Raw genomic sequence first — 12,248 nt, forward strand, 5'->3', positions numbered from 1 at the left:
AGTTTTGCTTATTTTTAAATAACATTGCTCTGATTTTCAGACTCCTAACCATGCCTCAAAGTTTTAGGAGAATACCGATGTATATCTACTCCAGCTTGCTCTTGTTTGTGTAAAGGGTCTTTTCATATGCAGAGGAAGGGGGGGAGGGTCTGCTATTTCCCACTTGCAGTGTGTGTTCCACTAACCTTTTAAACAGAGCTAAACTGGGAGTTTCTAAGTATGTTTTTAAACCATACTGGATTTTTATATCATTATCTGTGCATATTATTCTTTATAGTAGTGTCTATTACATGCAGTTATATGAAAATTAGTGTATACTGTCCCTTTAAGTCTTTACTGATGCAATACACACCACTGCCAGCTCTCTGATCAGGAATAGTGTTCCTGATGCTCTCATCACATACAGCATATGTGTGTATACCAATGAAACAGTAATATCTAGAAGCATTTTTGCTAATGGATGTATTGTTAAACTGCTTCTATTTAAAAGGACATGAAACCCAACATTTTTCATTCATGATTATTTAGAACATACAATTTTAAACAACTTTCCAGTTTACTTCTATTATCAAATTTGTTTCATTCTCTTGGTATCATTTGTTGAAGAAGCAGCAATGCACTATTGGTTTCTAACTGAGCACATGGGTGAGCCAATGACAATCAGTATATATATATATGCAGCCACCAATCAGCAGCTAGAACCTAGTTTCTCTTGTAAGGTGTATCCAGTCCACGGATCATCCATTACTTGTGGGATATTCTCATTCCCAACAGGAAGTTGCAAGAGGACACCCACAGCAGAGCTGCAATATAGCTCCTCCCCTAACTGTCATAGCCAGTCATTCTCTTGCAACTCTCAACAAGCAAGGAGGTCGTAAGAGAGAGTGGTTAAATATAGCTAGTTTATTTTCTTCAATCAAAAGTTTGTTATTTTTAAATAGTACCGGAGTTGTGCTATTTTATCTCAGGCAGTAAATAGAAGAAGAATCTGCCTGAGGTTTCTATGATCTTAGCAGGTTGTAACTAAGATCCATTGCTGTTCTCACATATGTCTGAGGGGATTACACAGATGAGGTAAAACTTCAGCAAGAGAATGGCGTGCAGTTTATTCTGCTATCAGGTATGTGCAGTTATAATTTTTTCTAGAGATGGAAAATACTAGAAAATGCTGCTGATACCGGATTAATGTAAGTTAAGCCTGAATACAGTGATTTAATAACGACTGGTATCATGCTTACTCCCAGGGGTAATACCCTTATGATATTGCAATATAAAACGTTTGCTGGCATGTTTAATCGTTTTTATATATGCTTTGGTGATAAAACTTTATTGGGGCCTAGTTTTTCCACATGGCTGGCTTAAATTTTGACTAGAAACAGTTTCCTGAGGCTTTCCACTGTTGTAGTATGAGTGGGATGGGCCTATTTTAGTGCTTTTTTGAGCAGTTAAAATTACAGACTAAGACATCCAGATTCCCTCAAAGGCCCTCTGAATGCTATAGGACATCTCTAAAGGGCCCAAAGGCTTTCCAAAGTCGTTTATTGGGGAAGGTAGGGCTACAGCTTGCTGTGGCAGTTGGTTGTGACTGTTAAAAAACGTCTATTTCGTTTTTTTGATCCGTTTTTTGAACTAAGGGGTTAATCATCCATTTGCAAGTGGGTGCAATGCTCTGCTAGCCTATTACATACACTGTAAAAATTTCGTTTGATTTACTACATTTTTTCACTGTTTTTCAAATTCTGACAAAATTTGTTTCTCTTAAAGGCACAGTACCGTTTTTTATATTTGCTTGTTAACTTGATTTAAAGTGTTTTCCAAGCTTGCTAGTCTCATTGCTAGTCTGTATAAACATGTCTGACATAGAAGAAACTCCTTGTTCATTATGTTTAAAAGCCATGGTGGAACCCCCTCTTAGAATGTGTACCAAATGTACTGATTTCATTTTAGGCAATAAAGATCATTTTCTGTCTTTAAAAATTTTTATCACCAGAGGAATCTGACGAGGGGGAAGTTATGCCGACTAACTTTCCCCACGTGTCAGACCCTTTGACTCCTGCTTAAGGGACTCACGCTCAAATGGCGCCAAGTACATCTAGGGCGCCCATAGCGTTTACTTTACAAGACATGGCGGCAGTCATGGATAATACACTGTCAGCGGTATTAGCCAGACTACCTGAACTTAGAGGTAAGCGAGATAGCTCTGGGGTGAGACAAAATGCAGAGCATACTGACGCTTTAAGAACCATGTCTGATACTGCCTCACAATATGCAGAAGCTGAGGAAAGAGAGCTTCAGTCAGTGGGTGATGTTAATGACTCAGGAAGATACCTGATTCTAATATTTCTACATTTAAATTTAAGCTTGAACACCTCCGCGTGTTGCTTAGGGAGGTTTTAGCTGCTCTGAATGACTGTGATTCCATTGCAGTGCCAGAGAAATTGTGTAGACTGGATAAATACTTGCAGTGCCAGTGTGTACTGATGTTTTTCCAATACCTAAAAGGTTTACAAAAATGATTACTAAGGAATGGGATAGACCAGGTGTGCCGTTCTCTTCCCCTCCTATTTTTAGAAAAATGTTTCCAATAGACGCCACCACACGGGACTTATGGCAGACAGTCCCTAAGGTGGAGGGAGCAGTTTCTACTCTAGCAAAGCGTACTACTATCCCTGTCGAGGACAGTTGTGCTTTTTTAGATCCAATGGATAAAAAATTAGAAGGTTACCTTAAGAAAATATTTATTCAACAAAGTTTTATCCTACAGCCCCTTGCATGCATTGCCCCTGTCACTGCTGCTGCGGCGTACTGGTTTGAGTCTCTGGAAGAGGCTTTACAGGCAGCGACTCCATTGGATGACATATTTGGCAAACTTAGAGCACTTAAGCTAGCCAATTCTTTTATTTCTGATGCCATTGTTCATTTGACTAAACTAACGGCTAAGAATTCTGGTTTTGCTATACAGGCGCGCAGAGCGCTATGGCTTAAATCATGGTGAGCTGATGTGACTTCAAAATCTAAGCTACTTAACATTCCCTTCAAGGGGCAGACCCTATTCGGGCCTGGTTTGAAGGAGATTATTTCTGATATCACTGGAGGAAAAGGTCATGCCCTTCCTCAGGACAGGTCCAAATCTAGGGCCAAACAGTCTAATTTTCGTGCCTTTCAAAACTTCAAGGCAGGTGTGGCATCAACTTCCTCTAATAATAAACAAGAGGGAACTTTTGCTCAATCCAAGACGGTCTGGAGACTAAACCAGACCTGGAAAAAAGGTAAGCAGGTCAAAAAAGCCTGCGGCTGCCTCTAAGACAGCATGAAGGAACGGCCCCCTATCCGGTAACGGATCTAGTAGGGGGCAGACTTTCACTCTTCGCCCAGGCGTGGGCAAGAGATGTTCAGGATCCCCTGGGCGTTGGAAATGATATCCCAGGGATATCTTCTGGACTTCAAAGCTTCCCCCCCAAAAGGGAGATTTCACCTTTCACAATTATCTGCACACCAGATAAAGAGAGAGGCATTCTTACACTGTGTACGAGACCTCCTAGTTATGGGAGTGAACAGGAACAGGGTTTTTACTCAAATCTGTTTGTGGTTCCCAAAAAAGAGGGAACCTTCAGACCAATTTTGGATCTAAAGATCTTAAACAAATTCCTCAAAGTTCCGTCGTTCAAGATGGAAACTATTCGTACCATCCTACCACTGATCTAGGAGGGACAATATATGACTACAGTGGATCTAAAGGATGCTTATCTTCACATTCCGATACACAAAGATCATCGGTTTCTCAGGTTTGCCTTTCAAGACAGGCATTACCAGTTGTAGCTCTTCCCTTTGGATTAGCTACAGCCCCAAGAATCTTTACAAAGGTTCTAGGGTCGCTTATGGCGGTCCTAAGGCCGCGGGGCATAGCAGTAGCCCCTTATTTAGACGACATCCTGATACAGGCGTCAAACTTCCAAATTGCCAAGTCTCATATGGACGTAGTACTGGCATTTCTGAGGTCGCATGGGTGGAAAGTGAACGAGGAAATGAGTTCTCTATCCCCACTCACAAGAGTTTCCTTTCTAGGGACTCTGATAGATTCTGTAGAAATGAAAATTCACCTGACGGAGTCCAGGTTATCAAAGCTTCTAAAATCCTGCCGGGTTCTTCATTCCATTCCGCGCCCTTCGGTGGCTCAGTGTATGGAAGTAATCGGCTTAATGGTAGCTGCAATGGACATAGTGCCGTTTGCATGCTTACATCTCAGACCGCTGCAACTATGCATGCTCAGTCAGTGGAGCGGGGATTACACAGATTTGTCCCCTCAACTGAATCTGGACCAAGAGACCAGGGATTATTTTCCCTGGTAGCTATCTCGGGTCCATCTGTCCAAAGGTATGACCTTTCGCAGGCCAGATTGGACAATTGTAACAACAAATGCCAGCCTTCTAGGTTGGGGTGCAGTCTGGAACTCCCTGAAGGCTCAGGGATCGTGGACTCAGGAGGAGTCTCTCCTTCCAATGAATATTCTGGAACTAAGAGCGATATTCAAGGCTCTTTAGGCTTGGCCTCAGTTAGCAATTCTGAGGTACATCAGATTTCAGTCGGACAACATCACGACTGTAGCTTACATCAACCATCAAGGGGGAACAAGAAGTTCCCTAGAGATGTTAGAAGTTTCAAAAATAATTTGCTGGGCAGAGATTCACTCTTGCCACCTATCAGCTATCCATATCCCAGGTGTAGAGCACTGGGAGGCGGATTTTCTAAGTCGTCAGACTTTTCATCCGGGAGAGTGGGAACTCCATCCGGAGGTATTTGCACAACTGATTCATCGTTGGGGCAAACCAGAACTGGATCTCATGGCGTCTCGCCAGAACGCCAAGCTTCCGTGTTACGGATCCAGGTCCAGGGATCCCAAGGCGACACTGATAGATGCTCTAGCAGCGCCCTGGTCTTTCAACCTGGCTTATGTGTTTCCACCGTTTCCTCTGCTCCCTCGACTGATTGCCAAGATCAAGCAGGAGAGAGCATCAGTGATTCTGATAGCACCTGCGTGGCCACGCAGGACCTGGTATGCAGATCTAGTGGACATGTCATCCTTTCCACCATGGTCTCTGCCTCTGAGACAGGACCTTCTACTTCAGGGTCCTTCCAACCATCCAAATCTAATTTCTCTGCGGCTGACTGCCTAGAGTTTGAAAGCTTGATTTTATCAAAGCGTGGCTTCTCCGAGTCAGTTATTGATACCTTAATACAGGCACGAAAGCCTGTCACCAGGAAAATTTTCCATAAGGTATGGCGTAGATATCTTTATTGGTGTGAATCCAAGGGTTACTCATGGAGTAAGGTCAGGATTCCTAGGATATTATCTTTTCTCCAAGAAGGTTTGGAAAAAGGATTGTCAGCTAGTTAAGCATCTGGCAGATGTTCCAAACGTTCAGGCATTTTGTCAGGCTTTAGTCAGAATCAAGCCTGTGTTTAAACCGGTTGCTCCACCATGGAGCTTAAACTTGGTTCTTAAGGTTCTTCAAGGAGTTCCGTTTGAACCTCTTCATTCCATAGATATCAAACTTTTATCTTGGAAAGTCCTTTTTTTTTTTTTTTGGTAGCTATTTCCTCGGCTCGTAGAGTCTCTGAGTTATCTGCCTTACAATGTGATTCTCCTTATCTGATTTTTCATACGGATAAGTTAGTCCTGCGTACCAAATCTGGGTTCTTACCTAAGGTGGTATCTAACCAGAATATCAATCAAGAGATTGTTGTTCCATCCTTGTGTTACACAATCTGGACGTGGTCCGTGCTTTAAAGTTTTACTTACAAGCTACTAAAGATTTTCGTCAAACATCTGCTTGGTTTGTTGTCTACTCTGGACAGAGGAGAGGTCAAAAGGCTTCGGCAACCTCTCCTTCTTTTTGGCTAAGAAGCTTAATCCGCTTAGCCTATGAGACTGCTGGACAGCAGCCTCCTGAAAGGATTACAGCTCATTCCACTAGAGCTGTGACTTCCACTTGGGCCTTTAAAAATGAGGCTTCTTTTGAACAGATTTGCAAGGCGGCGACTTGGTCTTCGCTTCATACTTTTTCAAAATTTTGCAAATTTATATTATAATATTTGGGAGAAAGGTTTTACAGGCAGTGTTTCCTTCCATTTAAGTTCCTGCCTTGTCCCTCCCTTCATCCGTGTACTTTAGCTTTGGTATTGGTATCCCACAAGTAATGGATGATCCGTGGACTGGATACACCTTACAAGAGAAAACACAATTTATGCTTACCTGATAAATTTATTTCTCTTGTGGTGTATCCAGTCCACGGCCCGCCCTGTCATTTTAAGGCAGGTAATGTTTAAATTTAAACTACAGTAACCACTGCACCCTATGGTTCCTCCTTTCTCGGCTTGTTTTCAGTCGAATGACTGGCTATGACAGTTAGGGGAGGAGCTATATTGCAGCTCTGCTGTGGGTGTCCTCTTGCAACTTCCTGTTGGGAATGAGAATATCCCACAAGTAATGGATGATCAGTGGACTGGATACACCACAAGACAAATAAATTTATCAGGTAAGCATAAATTGTGTTTTTTTTTGCAGCTCCTGAGCTTACCTAGATAAAGCTTTCAGCAAAGGATACCAAGGGAAGGAAGCAAATTAATAATAAAAGTTAATTGGAATTAGGAATGTCTAATTATGACTTTACTGTCCCTTTAAAATTTAAATGCATCAATGCACATTTCAAATTTGACCTTTCTATCTCTTTAACTCCTTCAGTATTGGAAATTTCAGACAAACCCTTGCCAAAAAGACCAGAGAATTTTTAGCATTTTTGCTATCACTCCATTTTAACAGAAATAGAGCCTTGTTTTTGTATTTTCCTATTAAAACTATATATATAATTATTTTTTAAGTAGACAACCAAAGGTATTGATCTAGGCCCATTTTGATATACTTCATCCCACCATCTTGCTACCAAATGTGATCATATAAAAAAAAAAAAAAAATTCGGGAATCCTTTTTGTTCAGAAATAGTAGACATGCACGACTTTGCCATTGCTTTTTGGTAACTAGAAGACTGCTAATTGCAGCTGCGCAACACACTTCTAATATTCCCGGCGGTGAAGGGGTTAATCAGGTAGCTTGTAAGGTTAATATCTGCTCTAGTGTAAATACAAGTACATATTCCAAGATCCAAACTTATTTTAAAATCCAAACTTTTTCACTTATATTTTTTAAAAAATAAAATGATCAAAAATTACTATTTTCCATGCCTGTAAGTCACAAAAGTATTAAAAAATGAAATACATTTTATGTCCTTTTAAAATATCTATGCTTTGTTTTTGCATATTTTACGTGATGTTCAACTTATTTCTGCAGTCCCTGGCCATTCCTCTGCTCTATGGCAATTTAGCTTATAATAGGCTACTGACAATACAACAAATCAGAGGACGTATCTTGCAAGCCTTAACCCTCATTGGGATAACACTTCTTGACACCTGATAATGCACTGCTGTATGTAGACTGGAAGTCATTAATTACAGCAATGCAAATAATCCCTAGATCATTGGACATTGTTTTAAAGAAAATAAGTTTTCTTTCGTAAGATGATGATGGTCCACAGTTTTTTATCTTGCAAAATACTATTACTATTCGCAATCTCTTCAGCAAAGAGAGTTTTTAAGTTGTCAACCTTGTCTTGTGATTCTCTATTTCTAATTATTTGCAAGGAAAAGGCTGTACTTTGTACTAAATATGATTTTCTTCATAAGGTAGTTTATATGGAAAATCCCAATCAAGAATTCTATCTCCAACCTACTAAAGATTGCAGACAAACTTCTAGTTTTTTTTTTTTTTACTACTCTGGGACTCGTAAGGGGCAGAAAGCTACTAAGTTAGCCTTGGCCTCTTGGCTCAAAGAAGTGATGCACAAGGCTACAAGAGCAGTTGCAACATAGTGGGTTTTTAAAAATGATGCATCTTTGGAGCAGATTTTGCAAAGCTGCAACTTTGTCTTCTCAGCATACTTTTTTCAGATTTTATCGCTTTGAGGTTTTGCTTTTTCGCAGGAAAGTCCTTCAGGCCGCAGTGTCGGTTAAATAGGAACTGCCATAAAAACTGTCACATGCTTTCCGTAACATAGACCATCTGCTTGGGTGTTAATCCCTAATGTTATTGAGGACTGTAGACCATCATCATTTTACAAAAGAAAACAAAATTTATGCTTACCACCGGCACCGCCCGTTTTAATTTTTGGCTGACAGTTCTAATGACACCTCTACAGACCCTGCTTTGTCTTTCCTTCCTATATCTTTCCTATTCCCTACTTGGCTGTAAGTAAACTAAGAGAGAGATGGGAGGTGGGAGGGATTTTAAGCTCTAATATGGGTTCTTTGACTTCTCCTAGTGGCGGGAAATATATCCCATATGTTATGGAAGACTGTGGACCATCATCATTCTGAAAGAAAATAATTTATTAGGTAAGCATAAATTTCGTTTTTAAGCTTGAAGGGACATCAAACCCATTTTTTTTTCTTTCATGATTAAGAAAGCACAATGTTAAACAAATTTCTAATTTACTTCTACAGGGAGTGCAGAATTATTAGGCAAGTTGTATTTTTGAGGATTAATTTTATTACTGAACAACAACCATGTTCTCAATGAACCCAAAAAACTCATTAATATCAAAGCTGAATATTTTTGGAAGTAGTTTTTAGTTTGTTTTTATATTTAGCTATTTTAGGGGGATATCTGTGTGTGCAGGTGACTATTACTGTGCATAATTATTAGGCAACTTAACAAAAAACAAATATATACCCATTTCAATTATTTATTTTTACCAGTGAAACCAATATAACATCTCAACATTCACAAATATACATTTCTGACATTCAAAAACAAAACAAAAACAAATCAGTGACCAATATAGCCACCTTTCTTTGCAAGGACACTCAAAAGCCTGCCATCCATGGATTCTGTCAGTGTTTTGATCTGTTCACCATCAACATTGCGTGCAGCAGCAACCACAGCTTCCCAGACACTGTTCAGAGAGGTGTACTGTTTTCCCTCCTTGTAAATCTCACATTTGATGATGGACCACAGGTTCTCAATGGGGTTCAGATCAGGTGAACAAGGAGGCCATGTCATTAGATTTTCTTCTTTTATACCCTTTCTTGCCAGCCACACTGTGGAGTACTTGGACGCGTGTGATGGAGCATTGTCCTGCATGAAAATCATGTTTTTCTTGAAGGATGCAGACTTCTTCCTGTATCACTGCTTGAAGAAGGTGTCTTCCAGAAACTGGCAGTAGGACTGGGAGTTGAGCTTGACTCCATCCTCAACCCGAAAAGGCCCCACAAGCTAATCTTTGATGATACCAGCCCAAACCAGTACTCCACCTCCACCTTGCTGGCGTCTGAGTCGGACTGGAGTTCTCTGCCCTTTACCAATCCAGCCACGGGCCCATCCATCTGGCCCATCAAGACTCACTCTCATTTCATCAGTCCATAAAACCTTAGAAAAATCAGTCTTGAGATATTTCTTGGCCCAGTCTTGACGTTTCAGCTTGTGTGTCTTGTTCAGTGGTGGTCGTCTTTCAGCCTTTCTTACCTTGGCCATGTCTCTGAGTATTGCACACCTTGTGCTTTTGGGCACTCCAGTGATGTTGCAGCTCTGAAATATGGCCAAACTGGTGGCAAGTGGCATCTTGGCAGCTGCACGCTTGACTTTTCTAAGTTCCTGGGCAGTTATTTTGCACCTTGGTTTTTCCACACGCTTCTTGCGACCCTGTTGACTATTTTGAATGAAACGCTTGATTGTTCGATGATCACGCTTCAGAAGCTTTGCAATTTTAAGAGTGCTTCATCCCTCTGCAAGATATCTTACTATTTTTGACTTTTCTGAGCCTGTCAAGTCCTTCTTTTGACCCATTTAGCCAAAGGAAAGGAAGTTGCCTTATAATTATGCACACCTGATATAGGTTGTTGATGTCATTAGACCACACCCCTTTTCATTACAGAGATGCACATCACCTAATATGCTTAATTGGTAGTAGGCTTTCGAGCCTATACAGCTTGGAGTAAGACAACATGCATAAAGAGGATGATGTGGTCAAAATACTAATTTGCCTAATAATTCTGCACTCCCTGTATTATCGAATTTGCTTCATTCTCTTGATATCCTTTGTTAAAAATAATCTCTAAATAGGCTCATTAGCTGCTGATTGGTGGCTGCACATAGATGCCTCGTGTGATTGGCTCACTCATGTGCATTGCTATTTCTTTAAAAAAGGATATATGAAGAATGAAGTAAATTGGAATATTCTTTAAAATCGTATCCTCTATCTGAATCATGAAAGAATTTTTTTTTTGGTATCAGGTCCCTTTAAAAGCTTAAATTCACTCTCAAAAGCTCAGCTGCCTCAGGCAATTTCATTGTACTACAAATACACAGACAGGCACTTTCAAAAGGTGCAATACTAGACTTATAAGTGGATTAGCTGAACTTTTTAAGGCTTAAAGGGACACTAAACACTTTGTAATTACAAAATATTTCTGTTGTCTTGCTATAGAGTAACATACAAGCCAAACCTAAACATTTTCGTTTGCTGCAGTTGTTTTTAAATAGCTGAACTCCACTGCCACTTACCTTATTTGAAGAAGCCAATCCAGACTTGCTTCTGCAGAAGACAAGACTAGCCACAGCCATTATGTTAGTGTAAACTGCATTGTTTTGTTGTTATCTGGTGAAGCCAATTAGGGAAATATACTTTAAAGTATGTGGATTCCAACCATCACACCTGTATGAGCTTTTTGGACATCCCATTCCAAAACCATGGGTTTTAATATTGTGTTAAACTAATTCCTCCTGATCCGGTTGAGGATAGAAAGGAAGACAGTTACCAGTAGGTATTAAAGGCTAATATTCCTTTATTTTAATTGCATTAACTATGTATTATTATTATTATTTTGAAAGGGGACTGGTAACACCCCCAGCCTGCTCCATTAGCGCAAGCACACACACAAACACATATATATAAGTGTGTATATGTGTGTGTATATATATATATATATATATATACGCACAGTATTTCACAAAAGTGAGTACCCTCCTCACATTTTTGTAAATATTTTATTATATCTTTTCATGTGACAACACTGAAGAAATTACACTTTGCTATAATGTAAAGTAAAGAGTGTACAGCCTGTAAAACAGTGTAAATTTGCTGTCCATTCAAAATAACTCAAGACACAGCCATTAATGTCTAAACCGTTGGCAACAATAGTGAGTACACCCCTAAGTGGAAATGTCCAAATTGGGCCAAAAGTGTCAATATTTTGTGTGGCCACCATTATTTTCCAGCACTGCCTTAACCCTCTTGGGCATGGAGTTCACCAGAGCTTCACAGGTTGCCACTGAAGTCCTCTTCCACTCCTCCATGACGACTTCACGGAGCTTGTGGATGTTAGAGACCTTGCGCTCCCCCACGTTCCGTTTGAGGATGCACCACAGATGCTCAATAGGGTTTAGGTCTGGAGACATGCATGGACAGTCCATTACCTTTACCCTCAGCTTCTTTAGCAAGGCAGTGGTCGTCTTGGAGGTGTGTTTGGGGTTGTTATCATGTTGGAATACTGCCCTGCGGCCCAGTCTCCGAAGGGGAGGGATCATGCTCTGCTTCAGTATGTCACAGAAAATGTTGGCATTCATGGTTCCCTCAATGAACTGTAGCTCTCCAGTGCCGGCAGCACTCATGTAGGCCCAGACCATTCTTGACTGTAGGCAAGACACACTTGTCTTTGTACTCCTCACCTGGTTGCCGCCACACACGCTTGACACCATCTGAACCAAATAAGTTTATCTTGGTCTCATCGGACTACAGGACATGGTCCAGTAATCCATGTCTTTAGTCTGCTTGTCTTCAGCAAACTGTTTGCAGGCTTTCTTGTACATCATCTTTAGAAGAGGCAGTGTGTGGTGTATGTTCTGAGCACTGACAGGCTGACCCCCCCCACCACTTAAACCTCTGCAGCAATACTGGCAGCACTCATACGTCTATTTCCCAAAGACAACCTCTGGATATGACGCTGAGCACATGCACTCAACTACTTTGGTCGACCATGGCGAGGCCTGTTCTGAGTGGAACCTGTCCTGTGAAACCGCTTTATGGTCTTGCCCACCATGCTGCAGCTCAATTTCAGGGTCTTGGCAATGTTCTTATAGCCTAGGCCATCTTTATGTAGAGCAACAATTCTTTTTTTCAGATCCTCAGAGAGTTCTTTGC

The 12,248-nt window shown here is 40.7% G+C and overlaps 1 protein-coding gene across 1 annotated transcript in view; it reads left to right on the forward strand.

Moving 5' to 3' along the window:
* Positions 1–12,248, forward strand: part of IFT140 (intraflagellar transport 140) — a 519,705-nt gene that overhangs the window by 209,985 nt on the left and 297,472 nt on the right. The gene's annotated exons all lie outside the window — the stretch shown is intronic.

The sequence above is a fragment of the Bombina bombina genome, chromosome 11 (assembly GCF_027579735.1).
Source record: "Bombina bombina isolate aBomBom1 chromosome 11, aBomBom1.pri, whole genome shotgun sequence".
Lineage (NCBI taxonomy): Eukaryota > Metazoa > Chordata > Amphibia > Anura > Bombinatoridae > Bombina > Bombina bombina.